This window comes from Neofelis nebulosa, chromosome 18 (assembly GCF_028018385.1).
Source record: "Neofelis nebulosa isolate mNeoNeb1 chromosome 18, mNeoNeb1.pri, whole genome shotgun sequence".
Lineage (NCBI taxonomy): Eukaryota > Metazoa > Chordata > Mammalia > Carnivora > Felidae > Neofelis > Neofelis nebulosa.
In genome coordinates, this window is record NC_080799.1 from 14,548,841 (window position 1) to 14,570,239 (window position 21,399).

Genomic DNA, 21,399 nt, shown 5'->3' on the forward strand with positions numbered 1-21,399 from the left:
GAGGAAAAAAAAAAAATGCCACCTGCTAGTTGGCCTCCCACTCACCCGGCCATCTGCCGTCACCTCCGCACGCCCTGCACACCTCACGGACTTGGAAGTTGTGTCACAACCTCAGACAATGCACACATCTCTAAAGATGTTCTGTATCTCCTGCGAAGCTGGCCGTTCCCGTCTTGCTTTTTAGATACGCATCATGTTCTAACAAGATAACATCCAGGTTCAACGCCGTGTTCATGAGGAAGGAAAGCTAAAGGGAGGTGTGGCATCCCCCATTATGGTCTTCGTGTCCTCGTGAGAGTCTTACACTCTCCTACTCCATTTCTGCCAGGTGTGGTCCTGTCACTTCCTTGGCCAATGAAATGTGAGCAGAAGTCACATCCGCCGCATCCAATTAAAAGCTCTAAAGGCCACATCATGTGCTCTTTCTCCTCTGCCGTGAGAATGGCATGTCCCATGTGGGGGCTGCTCCTTCCGTCTGGGCCCCAGGACAAGGATAAGGTGGGGAAGATCTGCAGATACCCCACTAAGGAAAAGGAAGACAAGTACGAAACGCCCTTCATCGTTATCAGCCGTAGGCATTTCAGGCTTGTTTGCTAACTGGGTTTAAGTCAATGGTACCGAGATTATACACATCATACAAAACATATTTAAAAAATAATACAAAAAAAGTTCTATTAAAAAAAATACAACCACGCACAGAGGTCAGAGGCTACCGTAACAAACATTCGAAAACACCATGTTCCAGGGCCAAGGGGCGGGAAATGAGAAACACGTGATTGGAGGCTGGAAAGATAAAGACCCACGGATGTTATGCAGAAGCATGACACTCGGTTGCGGCATTGCCTGTGATGATTTGAAGGACAGGCATATGTGGGAGGAGTTTGTGGCCTTAGGTAATCAGTCTGGGGAACAGCATGGTTGCAACTGGTGGTAACGGACAGGGTGAAACCAGAAAGAGGTGGGCTCCTAACATTAGCAACTCAGGCAACGACAGGTGCTGGCGAGGACGCGGAGAAAGAGGATCCCTTTGGGGGATCCCAGGTGCTGGCGGGAAGGCAAACTGGTGCAGCCCCTCTGGAAAACAGTATGGAGGCTCCTCAAGATATTAAAAATAGAACCACCCTACGACCCAGCAATTGCGCTGCCGGGTACTTACCCAAGGGGTAACAGAACGCTGACTCGAAGGGGCACGCACACCCCCGTGTTCACAGCAGCCCTATCAACGACAGCCAAAGGAAGGATAGAGCCCAAATGTCCATCTACTGATGAATGGATAAAGAAGATGTGGTAGGTATAGACAGTGGAATATTATCCAGGGATCAAAAGGAATGAAGTCTTGGGGCTCCTGGGTGGCGCAGTCGGTTGAGCGTCCGACTTCAGCCAGGTCACGATCTCGCGGTCCGTGAGTTCGAGCCCCGCGTCGGGCTCTGGGCTGATGGCTCGGAGCCTGGAGCCTGTTTCCGATTCTGTGTCTCCCTCTCTCTCTGCCCCTCCCCCGTTCATGCTCTGTCTCTCTCTGTCCCAAAAATAAATTAAAAAAAACACAAAAAAACGTTGAGACAAAAGGAATGAAGTCTTACCATTTGCAACAATGTGGATGGAACTAGAGGGTATTGTGTTAAGCAAAAGAAGTCAGCAGAGAAAGACAAATATCATATGAGTTCACTTACACGTGGCATTTAAGAACCAGAACAGGTGAACCCAGGGGAAGGCAAGGAAAAACAAGATAAAAACAGAGAGGGACACAAACCGCAAGAGACTCTTAAATACAGAGAACAAACTGAGGGTTGCTGGTGGGGTGTTGGGTGGGGGGACGGGCTACATGGGTGATGGGCATTGAGGAGAGCACTTGGCGGGATGAGCACGGGGTGTCACATGTAAGTGATGAATCACTGAATTCTCTTCCTGCCATCATTATTACACTCCATGTTAACTAAATTGAATTTGAATTAAGAAATGTGAAAAAAGAAAGAGGTGAGCTCAGAGTGAAATAAGTCAGAGAGGAAGACAAAAATCATATGATTTCACATATGTATGGAATCTTAAAAAAAACCCCAAACAAACATAACAACCCTGAGCTCAAAGATGCAGAGAACAGATTGCCGATTGCCCGATTTGGTGGGTGGGTGGTAGGTGAATGAGGGAAGGGAACCAAAAGGTACATGCATTCAGTGATGAAACAAATAAATTCTGTGGGTCTAACATACAGCATGGTGACTGTAATTAACAACACTGTACTGCATATTTGAAACTAAGTAGATCTTAAAAGTTCTCATTACAAGGGAAAGAGTGTGCAATTATGTGTGAGGAGGGATGTCAATTAAATTTATCGTGGGGGCGCCCAGGTGGCTCCGTCGGTTAAGTGTCCGGCTCAGGATGTTGGCTCCGGTCATGATCTCACGGTTTGTGAGTTCGAGCCCTGCAACAGGCTCTGTGCTGACAGCATGGAGCCTGCTTGAGATTCTCTCTCTCTCTCTCTCTCTCTCTCTCTCTCTCCCCCCCTCTCTCTCTCTGCCCCTCCCCTGCTCATAATCATTCTCTCTCTCTCTCAAAATAAAGAAATACACTTAAAAAGATGATTGTGGTGATTATTTTGCAATATATACAAATATCCCATCATTATCATACACATAGGAAGCTAATGTAATGTTACATGTCAATTATATCTTAATTTTTTTTTAAAAGGAAACAAAACAAAACAAAACAAAACAGGAGAGAGAGATGAGCTCAGGAAAGAACAAGCCAGGAATGGAGACCACTCAGAAATTCCTGGTCTTGCAGAATGGAAAGAAGAAACTGTTTTTCATCTTCAACCGAGAAGAGATAAAATTGAGAAATGTTATAAATTACAAAACAAATCAAAGTGGTCCTTATTAAAACCTCTGGAAATGCTAAGTGACTCTCCAAGGAAATTGGTTATTAGGTTTAGAGAGAGTTATGTCTCAAAATAATTGTGGCTGTGGCTATTAGCAAAATACAATTGAAATCAAGATTTAAAAAAAAAGAAAGACGAATTTTTTGAGAGAGCTCTACTGGGCAAGAACCAACAGCATGGGATTAAAAGGCTCTATCACTACTCAAAACATAAAATGATCTTCGGGCTCCCAACCTTTTATGGGCACAAGCCATTAGGAGAATAAGTGACACAGGCCCAAAGCAAGGTGTATTCCAAGGCCCTCATCAGGAGGGAAGGAGACTAGTGGAAAAGGGCAGAAGGTCTCCCAGATGGTGAAGCTGGGAATCATTCTTGACATCATTCAGTGAAATCAAGAGCAGTTTTCAGGAAGCAGAACCAGGATGTAATCAAGGAATATTCCTCACCCCAAAGTCTGTACGGCAAGATTTTAGAATTGCTCTAAGCTTTTGACCGCTATGTGTCTTCCATTGTTTTCTTTTTTCTTTCTGGATGGGATTGTTTTGGGTGGTTAACCCGAGTCTGTTCTACCCTTATATGTTGAGTGTGTTGGGGGCGAGGGGAGAGGGATTTGTTTTTTTAATCCATATGTCTCCAGATCAGGAGGAACCATACCCAGATTTAGTGTATATCATCAGGGTCTAGATCTTGAGTCTTTTTGTTCATTTATTTTATTTATTGAGAGACAGAGATGGGCAGAGAGAGAGGGAGAGGGAGAGAGAATCCCAAGCAGACTCCACACTGTCAGTGCAGAGACTGATGTGGGGCTTGATCCCACAAACTTTCAGATCGTGACTTGAGCCGAAATCCAGAGTCGAACGCTTAACCAACTGAGCCACCCAGCTGCCCCTAGATCTTGAGTCTTACGTATTGTAATTGGATGGGATTTTTGAGTGTTTCTCTTGGGTAGGGATGAGTCTATTTTGTGGCTAAAGGGAGGAAAATGAATATTTGTGAGAAAGGGTGTGGGCTGTAACAGATTTTATTGTTTCTAATGATTTTTCCCCCTCCTTGTGAGAGGATCATCTCTCCCTGCCCATTGGCCCATTGATGTCAGGCTTGGGCCAATTAAATGCCAGTGAAAGCCATATATGAAAGTGATGGGTGTCCAAAGAGAAGTCTCAAAGCCGTCTTGTGTTCTGCTATTTCTTTTTTCCTTCTGTCACAAAAACACTTGTACCAAGTAGGGGCTGCTCCTGCACCGTGGCTCCTGGAATGAATACGACGTGGAACTAACCCACAAAGGGCATGCGATTTGAGAGAAATAAACCCTTATGTTGGCCACCAAGACTTTGGGGTCTCTGCAGTATAACTCACCCAAGAATGCATACAGAAATGTTTTAATTTAATGTGGATCACGGTGAAAGAAAGTTCTCGACCTTTTTCTTTCCCGGCTTTCTTGGTAAAGCAGTCATTACCTTGCTTGAAATATGCCCTTCTTCTAACAAATGAAAGGGGGTTTGAAATTTGCCGGAAATCGAAATGATTTAAATCTAAATGATCTGAATCGAAATGACTCAAGTTTGCCGGAAATCGAAATGACTCAAGTTCAAAGCCGTTTATATAAGTAAGAACAACCGAGGTGGGTGTGTAAAGTGGATTTGTCTCCTGCATCACAGTTTAGTGACTATGGAGTGAATTATGAGACACACCTAGGGTTGACTCGCAGTCTAAAGTGTCCTTTAGATTTGATAGGGGAGCACGTGGTTGCTAGTCTGGGTGCTCCCAGGTCGGCGAGATGCAGGAGGAGGGTGACGGACGTCACAGATGAGAAAATTTGGGCACGCCATCCACTGTGCCGCGATCAGAGACTGAGAGTGACAAAATCAAAGAGACTCTGAGAAAATGAGTAAGAATTTCCTGGAAGGCCGGAGGAAGGACCGGAGGAGCCGGAGAAATCCAGCTGAGACTCTGCTGAAAATCAGAAATTAGGTGAAAAGAATCAGCCAGAGTCTGACAAAGTCAAGGCAAGATGCAGATTCCAGAAATCTCTATTTTCCTTTCATTCACCTATCTGGGTCATCTTTTAATAATAGGATACTAATATTTAAACAAAATTAATTAAGTAGGATTCCAAATTTCCTATGTTGTCAGAATAGATCTCTTTTGCAAGTTTGAAAGGCATCACTGTCAAACATCGTGCCAACAAGGATTCCTTCCAAGATCATCAGTCCCTGAGCTTTTTAATTTTACTTGAGTCAATTTTGGAATGATGTGCTTTTTTTTTTTTTCCAGAAAACCGGCCAAAAGATCAGCAGGCAACTATACTCAATAGTGCTGCGGTTTTAAGTTTCTCTCAGTACTTTAAAAAATTTTTTAAAAAATATTTATTTCTTTTTGAGAGACAGCGAAACAGAGCACGAGCAGAGGAGGGGCAGAGAGAGAGAGGGAGACACAGAACCCGAAGCAGGCTCCGGGCTGTCGGCACAGAGCCCGACGCGGGGCTCGAACCCACGAACGATGAAATCATGACCCGAGCCGAAGTCAGATGCCTAACCAACTGGGCCACCAGGGTGCCCCTCTCAGGACTTCTTACGCCCCATTGTTTACTTACAATCCTACTTGTTTTTCTTTCTCCTGGGTTTGGTTTTTGTTGTTTCATTCTGGTTTTACTAGATCATGGCTAAAGAATGCAGCCAGTACATCTGTTATTTTTCAGGAACATAAGGAGTTTTCTATTATGATATCTCTGCAGGGTCAATTGCACAATCATATTTATCTCCATTAATTATATTACGTAGCCTTACAATTCTAATCTGCTATCTCCTATAACCTTATTTTCTGGGGACTACTTGATTTGTCAAAGACCGTAAGTAACACATTAAAGTCTGTGAAGGGAGTTATATCTCAAAGTCCTAATATTTCTTAAATGAGGCCATTCCTTAGTGCAGAAAGATTGATTTCCTAATCCAACAAATAGTTATTGAGGCTGACTCGATGCCAGACACTGATGGAGATGCAAAGGTGAACAAGACATGAATCTTGCTCTCAAAAGACAAGCCAATAAGTAATTTTAATCCAGTGTGTTATTAGCCAAGCCAGGGGAAGCACAGGATGGCTTGGGAACCCCTGGGAAAGGCAGCGGGTTCTAGAGGGCTTTCTGGAGGACGGGGCTGCAACCGGAGACCTACAGACGTTTGCTGGGTGAGTGGGCATGGGAGACAGGCAAAGGGAAGCCATGGTGGCCACACGTCATGGCTCTACCAAGACCTAGGGTGTGAAAGCTGACATAGTCCTTGAATGGCCATAGGTTGAGGTCTTCTGGGGTCTGGGAGCAGGAGACAGTGGTGGAGGATGCAGGGAGAGCCGTGGGGAGGGTGCTAATCAGTGAAGGTCTTGTGTGCTCCAGTGAGGGACTTGGTTGCTTTTTGTTTGTTTTCACTTTTTTTTTCTTATTGTGGTAAAATATACATAAGCACAAATTTACCATTTCATCCATTTTCTTTTTTTTTTTTTAATTTTTTTTTTTAACGTTTATTTATTTTTGGGACAGAGAGAGACAGAGCATGCACGGGGGAGGGGCAGAGAGAGAGGGAGACACAGAATCCGAAGCAGGCTCCAGGCTCCGAGCCATCAGCCCAGAGCCCGACGCGGGGCTCGAACTCACGGACTGCGAGATCGTGACCTGAGCTGAAGTCGGACGCTTAACCGACTGAGCCACCCAGGCGCCCCGCCATTTCATCCATTTTCAAGTATACGATTCTGTGACATGAAGTACATTCCCATCATTGTGTAATCATTAATTACCACCATCCATCTCCAGAACTTTTCCCATGTTCCTCAGCTGGAACCCCATGTCATGAAATGCCATCTCTCCATTGCCCCTCTCTCCAACCCCCCCCCCCCCCCCGCCCCGGAACCCACCATTCTACTTTCCGTAGAGAGTCTAACATGCGGGGCTCAACAGTCGGTTGAGCATCCAACTCTTGATTTTGGCTCAGGTCATGATCTCAGGGTCGTGGGATCAAGCCCCATGTTGGACTCTGTGCTGAGTGTGGAGCCTGCTTAACATTCTGTCTCTCCTGCTCTCTCTGTCCCTCCCCTGCCTGTGCTCTCCCTCTCAAAAGAAAGAGAGAGAGAGAGAGAGAGAGAGAGAGAGAAAGAAAGAAACAGAGAGAGAGAGAGAGAGAGAAAGAAAGAAAGGAAGGAAGGAAGGATGAAAGGAAGAAAAAAGAAAGAAAAAAGAAAAAGTCTAACAGGAGTCTAATAGATTCTTCTAACAGGAGTCTAAGAGAATCTTCTATGATTCTCATAGAAGTAGAATCATACAGTCTTGTCCTTTTATGGCTACCTAATTTCACTTGGGTTTATCCACGCTGCTGTGGGCCTGCAAATATCTGATCTTGCCCCTGCTCTCAGTTTTCTTGGGTATATGCCACCCAGAAGCAAAAGTGCTGAATCATATGGTAATTCTAGGTTTAATGTTTTAAGGAATGGAGGTTGGCTTTTATCTTTTGGGTAGAATGGGGTGCCATTCAAAGATTTTCGCTGGAGAAATTACTTCCTCAGGTTTGGGCTTGAGAAAAATTCTCCTCCGTGGACAAGGGGCAAGAGGACCAGACAAGAGACTATTAAAGCAACAGCTTTAGAAAGCATGGCGGTCTTCACGTAACTTTCCAGGCCCAGGAGGGAGCCATTCCTGCCCGAGGTGCCACATCAGCACACCAAAGCTTAGATAACTGTTGTGTCCTTGTAAATGCTCCTCTCCACCAGAAGCATCCAGTGAGTCGATTCCCAAACACCAAGCCAGCGCTGGGCCTCCTCGCCCCAACACAAGGAAGACCGTGGGGCCCCAGCCAATCAGATATTTTCTCTTTGTCTCATCCTTATTCTTTATTCCTTATCCTGTAAAAGCCTCCGGCCTTCCGCCCCACTTTGCAGTCCTCCGAATGCAAACTGTCCGCTTCATGAAGTGTAAACGTTTGCTTTTATCACCCAAGTTGTCTTCTTCGATCCCTCTTTAGCAGCGGGCCGTGGTGACAGAATCGCAAACCATGCGAGGGCGTGATGGGCAGGACTCAATGATTCATTGTGTGTGGAGTGTGAAGGAGAATGAGCCAATCAGGATGACGCCCGTGCTTTATGTTCAGCCGGATGGGGACACAGAAAGAAGGAGCCTAGAGAGAAAGGTGACCAACTGAATTCTGGATGTGAGCATCGGAGGTTCCTGAGGGACAGCCCAACGAATAGCCCATATCTAGATATGGGCTAATGATATAGCTTTGAAAGTCACTTGCCTACAGATGATAATAAAAGTCATCAGAAAGGATGTCAACACCCGGGAAGACGGTATGGAGTGTGAAAAAGCCCAGGAAAGGCACTGGGAGGACATCAAGATAAACAGGTTACAGCCTCCATCCATTACAGAATGAGCAGTGACACTGTGATTTGTAATAAATGTATATTTTGGTCTTCCATTTTTTTGTTCCTGGTTCCTCCCCCACAGCGCCCCAAACCCTTGGAATCTCCAAAGTGATAAGAGCAACGGAAGCATCTTTTGGTAAAATATTTGGTCTCTGGTCCTCAGTTCCTGCAATTGCCTTTGGCCATAAATGGGGGTCTGGTTATTCCCAAGCCCCTTTCAACTCCAACTGGGTTTATGTTAATGAGTGACTTTTGGAAGTCTCTGTAAGACGGGGGAGCAGGTGGCCAAGGGAACCAATCCTGCACAGATGGTTTGTAACTTTCAGTTCCACCCCCGGATTTCCAGGGAGGAGAGGGGCTGGAGGTTGACTCAGTCACCAGTGTCCAATGTTTTTTAATCAATTGTGCCTAGATTGTGAAGCCTCCATAAAAACCCAAAAGGAAGGGATTTTAGAGAGCTTCTAGGTTAGTGACACTTCCCTGTGCCATTGGGTCAGGACCCAAACTCCATGAGGACATCAGTTCCTTTGTTTGGGATCTCACCCTATGTATCTCTTTATCTGGCCATTGATTTGTATCATTCAGTATCCTTTGCGATAAACCAGTAGTCTAGTGAGTAAACTGGTTTTCTGAGTTTTGTGAGACGCTCTAGCAAATTAACAGAACCCAAAGGAAGGGTGTCCCAGGGACTTTTGATTCATAGCCTGCCAGTCAGAAGGACGGGTAACGACCTGGATTTGCAATTGGCAACTCAAGTGGAGGGCAGTCTTGCGGGATTGAGCCCTTAGCTTCCGGAATCTGATACTGTCTCCAGGTAGATGGTCAGCATGGAGTTGAATTACAGGACCCCCAGCTGGTGTTGGAGAATTGCTTGGTAGTGTGAGGAAAAACCCCCCCCACACACTGGGATTGGGTACGGGACTGCAGTATACCTTTAATCAATACACACAATCAGTCATTAAAAACATATGCAGGTGTCAAAAAGAGACTGATAAAAAACAACAACAACAACAACAACAACCCACCTCAGACTCTTAAATATGGAGAGAACAAACTGATGGTTGCCGGAGGGGAGGTGGTTGGGGGATGGGTGGAATAGGTAAAGGGGATTAAAGAGTGTTCGTCATGACGAGCACTGAGTCATGTATAGAACTGTTGAATCACTATATTGTACATCTGCACCTAATATAACACTGCATGTTAATTATGCTGGAATTAAAGAAATAAAAATTTAAAACCAAAACCAAAAGCTAGGAGCCTAAAGTTTCAAGATATATCAAATTATTTTTCAAAATCACCTGTGGTGTCAAATGATACTAAATTTATCAGGCATATGTTATCCAAAAATAATTCAAAAAAAAAATTAAGTGCCTTCTATATGAAAAAAAAATGTTTTTACATCAATATTGCTGCACCGGTTTTCTTTTGGAATTGATTTTCTGCTAAATCTTTGTCTCCTTTTAGGTTCTTTTTAAAACAAAAAGTTTATTTGTTTTAAGAGAGAGAGTGCATGAGTGGAGGAGACAGAGAGAGAGCTAGAGAGAGAGCTAGAGGGAGGGAGAGGGAGAATCCCAGGAAGGCTCCATGTTCTCAGCATGGATTTTTTAAAAATGTTTATTTTTGAGAGAGAGAGAGAGAGAGAGCAGGGGAGGGGCAGAGAGAGAGAGAGAGCGAGACACAGAATCCGAAGCAGGCTCCAGGCTCTGACCTGTCAGAAGAGAACCCGATGCGGGGCTCAAACTCACGAACTGGGAGATCATGACCTGAGCCAAAGTCGGATGCTTAACCGACTGAGCCACCCAGGTGCCCCGGATTAAAAAAAAAAAAAAAAAAAAAAAATCTAACCTGAAAGAAAAAATTAAAAAAAAAAAAAATCCAACCTGAGATTTTTTGCTTTTCAATGGTGGAGGCTAATTCCATTTTTATATTGTAATAAACATGTTTGGCTGGACTTTTATTTCATCCTCTGCTTTCTCTATGGTTTCCTTGCTTTTTGTCTTTTGCAAAACATAAAAAATAAAATAAAACCCCAAACCTATAGTTGTTCTGTTTTGATTATACCGGTGGATATCTTTCTATTTATCAAATGCATTGCTTAGGCCATGATTTCTTATATTATCAAATTCAGGAAATTAAATTGCATTTTCTCATCTTTGCTTGCCTATGATAAGAAAGTTTATAATACCTTTATTTCTGACCTCTTATCCACCACTTTATAGCCTTGCTAAGTTTAATTGGAAATTTACTATGACACATTTCCTAGCATGTGCATTTTTTCTAGAACAGTATTTGGCTTCTGCATTTAATTTTACAACAAAATTTATAACAGCTTTCTGCTACCTCATTGTATTTAATTGATTTCCATGCTCGTTTCCATTTTTCTACGACTGTCCCAACGCGGAGTACCTGACTTTCATCCAAATATCTGCTAAGAGAATTTTTGAAAATAGTTTGATACTGAAGCATTTGTGAACACTACCTTTTCTGAGTTCTTATAATCTGATACTTTGCTCCCACCATCTCCTATGACAGAAAACTCAGCTTGGTATAAAATTCTAGAATCCCACAAATCTCCTCAAAGCACCCTCGAAACTTCTCCAGATCTTCTATTGTTTAATGTGAGGGAGGAGCAAAGAGGTCAGATAGTGGCCTGCGTTTTTACTTGGATGATCATTTCTTTCTTCTTCTTGGACTCTAGTAGGAATATTGCATTATGACATTTCAAAAATGTTTTCCATTCTGTGTTGTTATATGATTTGTATTTATTTATTTTTATCTTTAAGATTTTATTTTTTAATTATTATTATTATTATTATTATTTTTTGAGAGAGAGAGAGAGAGAGAATCTCAGGCAGGCTCAATGCTCAGCCCAACGTGGGGCTCGATCCCACAACCCTGGGATTATGACCTGCACTGAAATCAAGAGTCTGATGCTCAAGTGACCCAGGCACCCCTAAGATTTTATTTTTAATTTATCTCTGCACCCAACGTGGGGCTCAAACTCACAACCCCAAGATCAAGAGTCATAGGCTCCACCAACTGAGCCAGCCAGATACCCCAAGTTACACGTTTGGCATTGATCTGGGCTGGGGTTTTGTGAGGGGGCGTTTCATATTTACACTAATGTCAGTTTCTGCCTCCTGCTGTTTCCTGACAAGGACTTTGACTGCTGTCTTTCTCCTGTTCTATGAATAGGTCCCTTCCGGGAACACAAATCTTCTAAAGTCTCTCCCCATTGTTTCTGTACTTTTCACCTCTTCTCTGATCATTTTCATCTCTTTGCTTTGTATTTCACATCACTGCTTCCCCTCTCCCCCCATTGTTAATTCCGCTCCTACATCTGCGGTTGAAGGTGTTAATTCTGCAGTGTCATTTGATTCCTTCCGCCGTCATTATTTTAGTTCATTCCCTTTGTGCCCAGGCTGTTATTGTTGCTTTTTTTTTTTTTTTTTTTTTAGTTGATCCAACATCTCTCGCGTTGCTTTTAAAGATTAAAACATTAAAGAACATCAAACAGGCATCTTCTACAATTCTTCCCTGACGCACTTTGCAGGCATGCTCCTCCTCTCTATGCTTTTCCTTAGGCATGCCGCATTGTAATTAATCCCATGCTACAGTTGCTGCTGTTTCTGTTTACCTATAAGTGAATGAGGAAATGTAGGACTTGCAGAAGAGACCAGGTGGGATGTCTCAGTGACTCAGAGACTCAGTGCCGGGTTGGCTGTGGGACTTTTGCTGAGCATCTGCAGCTGTGGGTATCTATGATCTCCCACCTGCAGTTCCTTGGGCCATTCCTCAGGTGCCACTTTGTGGATTTGTGGATGCAGATTACTCTTGCTCAGGAAGCATGGCGCTCTCTCTGTGTCTCTTTTAAGTTTGTTTATTTTGAGAAAGAGAGAGAGAGTGGAAGAGAGAGAGAATCCAAAGCAGGCTCCCCGCTGTCAGTGCGGAACCCGATGCGGGGCTGGAACTCACAAACTGCGAGATCGTGACTTGAGCCCAAGTCGAAGTTTTGACAGACTGACCCACTTCGGGTGCCTCAGGAGGCGTGGTTCCCTTCAGGCGGGAAGATCCTGAATTAGTCTAACGCAGAGGCTCTAAAGTGGATTTCCTGGACCAGCAGCACCAACGGCACCCGGGAACTGGTCGGAAATGCAATTCCTCTGGCCCTACCCCGGGCCTCCTGAGTCCGGGATTCTGGGGGACGGAATCCAGCAACTGTATCCAACAAGACTGCAGGGGATTCCCTCGCTCACTCGACTTTGTACCAATAGACATGAACTTCTAGCGCAGAAGGGAGACCCAGGGCAGGCTGTCCCCGTGTGGCCATCTACCGTGCTGATGAAACATGCCAGTCCTTCACGCTCTGCTCTCTGCGTCATCGATGCTGGCGATCATGGTCTCTAAGTAGGTGCGTAAACAGAGGAGTTGGTGGGACCCATTGGTACCGCAGGCTTCCCGGAACTCCTTACCACCGCTCTCCCCACCGGGGGTTCTTTGTTCACGCGCCTCTGCCAAGAGGTGGTGGGCACTCTGAAGGCCTGCGCTGTGCCTTACACGGCGTCCACGGCCAGTCCTGTCATGGAGCCTGGCCCCGGCCGGCTGCAGGACAGATGTTCGCTGAAAGAATGAGCGTGAGTCCTCCATTTGTTCTAAGCATAGTCCTTCCTACGTGCCTTCCCTCTCCGTCCAAGGTCCCTCCACCCAAAATCCGACAGAAGGCCGGAAAGAGCCCCTGTGCCACGGGACCCACCATGCTCGGATTCTCTATCATTTCAAGGTGGAAGAGCAGCGTCATTGAATGCATTTTCCCACTGTGAGAGGAACCTCAAGGGTGCCTGAGTTTTTAGCGAAGCCCTGAATTCTTGATAAGGTGTAATACTCGGCTGCTGGACGGATGGAGCTCTCTTGCTCTCTGCCGGGCGCTCTGCTCTGTGAGGAGACAGCGAGACGGGGGGTGGGGGGGGCCCGCTTCCCTGACCGGACGGATTCAGGTGGATCCAAACTCCCTCACCACGGGAAGGCGTGAAATTAATTCGATGACATAGATCTTTCTCCTCCGGAGAGAAGCACGGGCTGAATGACCGCCGGAACATTCCCCACTTCTCTTTTCTCTGCCCACCTGCAAAAGGCCTCATCCTACCCAAAGAGAGCTGCCCAAATCAGTGGGCCAGAGCTTGTCAACCAGGGGGTGGAGCTGTTTACCATGGTAGTGACCCCTGTCGTCTGGGACGTCCGGATGGGATCTTGGGCAGCCGGAGTTCCGCTGCGTGACTGAATGCTCTCACCCATTTATCTCGGTGCAGCATGAACATACAGCCATCTTCTCTAAGTGGGCACCCATGGGGCAAGGCCACACAGGGTCATTTGATCTGCAGAATTTCCTGCCCGTGCCTCCACCCTTCCTGCTTGGCCCCACACCATGGACAACACAGCTTCCCCCCCGTCTAGTAAGAAGTCCTCTCCCGAGAAAGGGCGTGTCTTGCCATCAGCCTGCCAACCGTGTCCAGGGGTGAAGCACGGGAGATGCCAGGGTAACCAGCGAGACCTCCAGAGTCCTTCCTGGCCCCAAGATTTTCTCACGTGGACAACCAAACCGGGAGACTGGGCTGTAAAGGCATGGGGAGACCCCTCCCCACCGTGAGCGAAGGGGCAGACACATCTGGAGCGTGGACAAGATGAGCAGACCGGGCAAAGGAAGAAGAGGTTGTTGGAGTTGACAGCGGGCACCAGGCTGTGATGGATCCATTGGATTCACGAGAGTCCCCACACGTGATGTGGGGACATGAGGACAGAGAGGAGGAGAGTGCGGTGTTCCATGGTCCCACAAGGAACCGGCTCAGGTTAGCCCGGGGATTGGCTCAGCCTCTGCAAACACCCCAGTGCAGTGGTGACCCAGAAAAAAGATGAAGACCCATCACTGCGCCACAATGAGGTTGAGTACCTGTTTACTGCCGCATTCTGGAAGACGGTCTCCGCTGACTGCCAGCCCGGTGGAGCAGACCTGTGGCTCCGAATCTACGGCTGACATGGCAGAGGCTTTGCCCTCCGGGAAAGACTCACCATTCTGAACGAAAGCAAGGAGCAGCTTTGACCTGCCCCCGCCATCACCATGGCGGGTGCCCCTCCCCAGCCCCTGCTCCGAAAGCAGCTCAGAGCCCGGCCCCGGCCGCTCCCGGCTAAGTGATTCTCCTTCTGCTCCTCCTCAAAGGCCATCTCCGACAGGGCAGCTTGGAGGGGACGCTGAAGTGGCCCATGTCCCCACAGCCCGCCCAGCACTCAATGAAGCAAGATGTGCATGCGTTGTGCCTCGTTTGTCCCAGGCTCCTGCACGTGTCGTGGCTCACCCAGCCTCCAGCCCCGTATGTCTTACGGAGGGTGGCCCCTGCACACACTCCCACGGTGCGGCCAGGGTCCAGGGCCACTTTACTTTACTCTCTGCGGCTCGTGTCTCGTCGTAGAACCCAGGCTGCACGGTAGACGTGCTCCCCTGCCGTACGGGTAACAAGCGATCGCATTTGAACTGGCAGTGCCTTTCCGGGTGAAGATCTGTAAATACAGAGAACTGGCTTGGGACGCGCGCCCACCGATGGGTCCTCTGGCGGCGAATCTGAGACGAGACGCCCCACGAGACCAGACTGTCTGCATGTCAAACGCGTGGCTTCCAGTTTGACCGGTAGCAGGTGGAAGGAGAGGCCGGACGTAGAGCAAGCTTCCTCTGTGCTCGGATTTGGACGGCGGGCTGGGCCTGGCCGGAGCCTCGCGGTTAACTAATGGAGCCGACGGAGCAAGGGAGTGAGATTAGGATCGGGGTTCCGGATTTCGGACTTCGTCTCTGCCTTCTCCCTTCTGCCAGGGCCACACGCTCTGCTGCTTTAATCTGAACTTGGGTTTGGGGATGTGCACCTCGCTCACCCCGGTGTGACTGTTAAAACGTGCTGGCCAGGTTCCCCTGTGACGGGGGGCACACAGCCACAGGTCAGACTCTGACTCTGACTGTGGCTGCGATATTTCTGTTCTCTGGAGGCATTGCTTCCACTTATTCAACAGCTATGTTCTGAGCACCTGCTAAGTGGCAGGCCCCGTCGTCGTAGGCGCTGCGGACACATCGGGGGGGGGGGGGACAGAGAAAATTCCCTGTCCTCACGGAGCTTAGTGTAGTTGGGACAGACCGAAAGTGTGAACAGAATGTCAGATGGTGAGGTAGGTCGCACGCCCAGGGGCGCCAGAAGGAGGTTCTTGGCGACGGTGGTGGCGAATTTGTTTTCGTTTTTGTTTTGTTTGTTTTGGGTTTTTTATCGTTCGTATTTATTTTTTTTTTAATTTAGATTTTTGTCAGCTAACATATGGTACAATATCGGTCTCAGGAGTAGAACCCAGGGATTCATCACTTACATACAACATTGGGTGGTTCACTTTTAAATGAGGAGGTCGGGGTGGCGGGGGGTCCTGCCATTTGGGCAGAGACATCAGGAGGTGAGAGTGGATGGGGTGGCTCTTTGTGGGGAGGAGACTCCAGGCACACGGAATGGTTGGTGACAAGGCCACGAGGCGGGCAGCTGCTTGGGGTTCGGGCCGGAGGGGCTGGAGGGCAGGGAGCGAGGGCACACTGGTCTACAAGAAATATGTCTCATGTTCAACAGGAAACTGTTTCTCCTTTTAAAAGGAGATAATCGGGGCACCTGGCTGGGTCAGTCGGTTAAGCCTCCGACTTCTGCCCAGGTTATGAGTTCGAGCCCTGCATTGGTCTCTGCACTCGCAGTGTGGAGCCTGTTTGAGATCTTCTGTCTTCTCTCTCCCTCTTTCTCTCTCTCCCACAGATAAACATTAAAAAATAAAACGAAACAGGGCACGTGGGTGGCTCAGCCGGTTAGGCATCTGGCTTCGGCTCAGGTCATGAATCTCATAGTTGGTGAGTTCGATCCCCGCGTCGGGCTCTGTGCTGACAGCTCGGAGCCTGGAGCCTGCTTCGGATTCTGTGTCTCCCTCTCTCTCTGCCCTTCCCCCCCTCACACTCTGTCTGTCTGTCTCTCTCTCTCAAAAATAAACAAATATTAAAACAAAACAAAACAAAGTAAAATCAAATGGAGATAATGAACGCACTACAGCGCAGTCCCTGTTGGGTAAGGTTAAAGGGGTGATAACTGGGTACAGGGCAAATGAGAGGACATTCACAGCTCACCGCTCCCAGTCTCAACCGCCACAGTAACTGGAGCCTTAGCCTGAATAACAATTCACTCACCCAGTACCTTTCCGCCAGCTTGATCTGTCCCACTGGAGTGTGAACGTGTGAGGAGCCCGGAGAACAGAGTTTTCTGGGGCCCTCCTATGAGTGGGTTTTGTGGAAGGCCGAAGAACAGCTCCAAAGATATCTACATCCTAATCCCAGGGTTTGCAAATTGGCACCCTAATGTGGTAAAAGGGGCTTTGCGGGGGTGACCGAGTTAAGGACGTTGAGATGGGGAGATTATCCTGGATTCTCTGGGTGGGTCCTAAATGTAATCACAAGGGTCCTTACAGGATGGAGGCCGAGGGAGGTTGGGCGCAAGAGGACAAGGCAATATGATGAGGCAGTGCTGCCCTTAAAGATACAGGGAGGGCCACATGCCATGGGATACAGGCAGTCATCAGAAGCTGGAAAAGACAAAGAAACAGTGCTCCCCACCCCAGAGCCACTAGTAAGAACACTGCCCTGCCAACACCATCATCTCAGCCCAGTGAAACTGATTTCCGCCTTCTGATCTCCAGAATGCTAAGAGGATAGATACATTTATGTTACTTCCAGCCACAAAGCTTGTCACAATTTGTTATAGCGGCCATAACAAGTTTATGTTTGGTTTTTGTTTATAAAATAAAGGCATTTTGCCAAGAGCTCGCTCGGGTCTGGGAAGAACTCCTCTCACCTTCGAGAGTTCGGACCCAGGGGACACCGTGGTTTGTCAGGAGAGGGTCGCACAGCTACCAGACTGTCCAGTTTGGGGGGCCGATGGCAAACCGTGAACACTCTCCTTAATAGTGGGCTCCCGTGAGACAGGGGCAGAGGGTCCCAAGAGGGAGCCCACTCTACTCGGCCCCTGGGAGATGTTTAAAGTCTGCAGTGTCTTGGGGATGATGGAGTGGGACGATCAGAGACAACTAGGAAAAATATCTGTGCCCTCAGAGCAACTCTTGAGAAGCAAAGACATACGTAATTCCCCTCTGCACGTCTAATGGGGTTGGTGTTATTAATGTGAGGGAGTGTTAAAGCAAGCATGTATGACAGATCTGATTGAAAGTGAAGGCATAATGAAGAAGCCAGTGGTGTGTGTGTGTGTGTGTGTGTGTGTGTGTAAGTCCTTAGTTAGGAATACATTGAGAAAAGCCCCACGACCTTGGCTTCTGTCCAGACACTGTCATGTAGGGCTGTGTGACCCAGTCAAGGTTTCTAAGCTTCTCTGTTCCTTAGTTTTCCCCTATGGAAGAACACAGTGTTATTGATATCACCGGATTGTTCTGTGGATGAAACCCTTTTTATCCTAAAATGCACAGCTCCTTATACTTCATACAGGTTGCCTGCTCTGTTGTGCCCCACCCCCCATGAAAAGTTAAGTGGATCCAGTGTCCCCGGGTCAGTTATCACAGAGGTAAGACTCGACGGAGGCTGCGTCCAGGGTCTGTTTTCGCCCCTTAGTTGGTTGCCGTGGCAGTTCCGGAAAAATGGGATTAATCAGCTGGGTTCTCCGTATCCCCGTGCAAATAAATGCAGAGTATTTGTGCCACTGGTTGATGCAGAGGCTAATGGAATTGTAATCGAGGATGGATTCTGCCACTAACTGGCCGAGTGTCCTTAGGCAGGTCACTTAATAGCTTGGGATGTGTTTCTTTATCCATTTAAAATATAATGATGATAATGATGATGATGAGATAAGAATAGTAATAATGAAGTAATACTCATAATAATAGTAAGAAGAAGATCTGTCTTAGCCACCTCTTAGAGATCTGGGGAGTCTCAAATAAAATAAGAACGCTAAATCTTTCTAATGAAAAATGCAAGGTAATGCAAATATAAGAGATAATTTTGATAGGCCTATTCACGATGTGATGTCTGATTTCATCTCCGTATTTAGGCTCATGGAATCCACCTCTGCTCCAGGCTGGAAGCCGAAGTCGGCCGACACGTAATTCTGTCTGAGAACAGTGAAATTCCAACTCCTCGTGGCTGCAGCATACCTGTGGGTTTTTGTTTTTTTTTTTTTTCCTCATTTAAAGACTGTCACTTAGGCTTTTAGGATTCTCTTGACAGCTTCCATCTGGCATTCAGCAGAGCAACAGAGGAGATGTCATTGCATGACTTGTCTCGTTCTGGAACGTTCCTTTTCCCATACCCATGACCCCAGGCAAGTAATTCTTAGCGACTATCCTCAGATAGAGAAGAAAGCCATTTCCGACGGGCTGGGGGTTGGGGGAGAGGAGCCAGATAGGAACCACCTGTAAATGCAGATAAGGATTGCCTTGGCGATGAGTGGGGCCTGTCTGGATCCGGGAACTTGTTGGGAAACAAGGTCCCGGAAGCCAAGGTGACCTGTTGAAAATCCACCAGTGACTCCCTAGGTCTCTCATCATCGAGTCCAAGTCCTTCAACACTTCCCCTCACACGTGATACACATTATCCCATACCCGGGTTTATCATCGCACCTACAATGGTGTATGAAAATTTCCCGCTGACGTTTCTGCCTTGTCGTTAGACCAGAAGATCCTTGAGGACAGAGGTGTATTCCGTTGGTGGTTTTATTTCTACAGCACCTAGCAGAAGTTAGCCCGAGCTCGGCATTGGCTGAATGGAAGAATGAGTGCAGGTTGTCTTGAGACATGGGTAAAACCATCAATGCATCGAGGAAAGCTCCCACGCCCAGAGAAGCAGGGCAAATGGAAATGCCCCAGAAACGGGCCACGATCACATATGAAAGTTAAAGCAAGAGGATGAATTGAACAAACTCCAGGGGCAATCACAAAAGGTAAAGATGGGACGACATGGGATGCACAATGGATGAAGAGAAGGTGACCAGATACAGGATGAAGAATCAAGAGACCAGAATCAAACGGGTCTCGGCTGAATAGAGGGCAGAAAAGAAACAAGCACATAGAAACGAGAGAAAAGAATGGCAAGGTAGGGCTGTGTGTCCCTTCCAGGATAGAGAATTAGTAGCATTCGTGGTTAAAAATTAAGAGAACTAAGGTACTTTGTTCTGAGATTGAGAAGGGAAAGGAAGGTGGTTATTTTTTCCCTTAGAATCCAAAATTACTTAGAATATCCTTGACCCAGTTTTAGTTCCCAGAGGCAACCCATGCAGTTCAGAGACCTTCCTCCTCCAGGAAAACAACCAGACAGGAGTCCAGGGGTAAGCCCATGGCTCTCTGTTCACGAACCAGATCACAAATGCAGACCATTTTAAGCCATATGGCCCTTTGTGGTAGGAACTGGAACCCAATCATGGTGTGTGGGAATGTGGCACGGCGCTCTGTTTTCGCAACCGGATCACAAACACGGCACTTCGTTAAGCCCTTGGCCTTATGTTTTAGTAACCGATCACAAATACAACATTCGGTTGGGCTGCAGGGTCCCCTGTTTAGCAACCAGATCGCCAATACGGCACTTGGGTTAAGTCACGCTTGCTTCTGTTTTGTGTCACCAAATCACAACTAAGGCATGTGGTTTCACAACCAGATCACAAACGTGGCACATGGGTAAGTGGTGTAGCTTTCCAACGTAGGAGCCAGAGACAATCTGGAGACTGTGGTTAAGCTGTAGCCTCTCTCCCTTTTGCTAAGCAGGTCACACGTCTAGCAGGTGGCCCTGTGTCTCAGATCACAAGTGGAGCACACAGCTAAGCTGTGCAGGGCTGCGTTTGTTGGATTCAATTACACATCCCGACCTCATCCTTTAAGAGTTTATTTGTTGCCTATGAAATTTTAATCAGCTAAAGATAAACATTTTGGAAAACAAGATAACTGAGGCCATGAAACCAGCAGCTCCACGTCAACACTTAAAAAGGCAGATTGAGCTCATGTCAGGGAAGTGAGGGAGGTCAAGGGGAGGGATTGTGGAGGAAACATACCACCCCTGCCAGATCTGGTGACGTGAGGACATCAGAACAGCGATGGGATAGACCAAGGCCATTTCGTTAGCTGCTCTCTGCCGCTGTGGATTGTCACACTGGAGAAGAACTCGGCGTTATAATTTGAATTACTGCAAGGCAAATATTTATTCCCCACACTTACGCTATGACTGGAGTATATTCTGGCCCCAGTGGTGTGGGACTTGACCATGTGACTCGCCTTGGGCACTAAGATGTCAGAGGAAGTGGCATCAGCAGAGGTAGCTGGGCAGCACCTTCTTGTACCAATGACATCTCAATGCAAAAACCTTTCTATGAGTTTCGGCTGCCGGGGCCCAGAACAAACACAAGTCGGGCCGACCGGAGCCCAGCTTGCCCTGGCATAGGTCAGCTGACTTAGCAGAGCCATGAACGTCCCTGTAAGTGCCTCTTGTTACACGTCACTGGGTTTGGGGGTGACTTCCTGTGCAGCATCATCGTGCAACAGTAACTGATACACTTGGAATTTCCAAGGGCAGGAGTAACCGCACCGCGGGAGTGGGAAAAGGCCACACGGCCCATGTGGCTCTGAGTGAAGGTCAGGTCTAACAGAAAACAAGGGAAGAAACGCCGACCCAGATCCACCGGCTTTACCCTTCGTGGAGAAGCAGCTCTACAGAGATAAGCTTCCCCTCACGCACCTGCCCATGCTCCTGGCCCCCTCCACGCTTAACGTATGTGGCCAGCCCACTGACACTCATACTAGTTGATCGCAAATTCTATTCCGTTATTTACCTTTCCTTATGCAAAGGACGGTGTGCTGGAGGAAATGAACACACCGAGTTTGCAACCTGCGAAAAGAAATCAAGATATAAGAATGGCAGGAGCACTGGCGAGGCTGGAGAAAACATACGTTTGAAAAATGTAGGAAATAAAAGTCAACTCCACACAGCAGTTGCTTTGTCTCCCCGTGGTATTCTTATATACATATATTTGTTGATTAGATGGAAACGAGTTAATATGTAAGAAGGAGTGTCTTAAAAACCT

The 21,399-nt window shown here is 47.2% G+C and overlaps 1 protein-coding gene across 4 annotated transcripts in view; it reads right to left on the reverse strand.

The window, feature by feature from the left end:
- The window catches only part of CALN1 (calneuron 1), a 528,610-nt gene that overhangs the window by 21,747 nt on the left and 485,464 nt on the right, over nt 1-21,399 (reverse strand). The window lies entirely within an intron of this gene.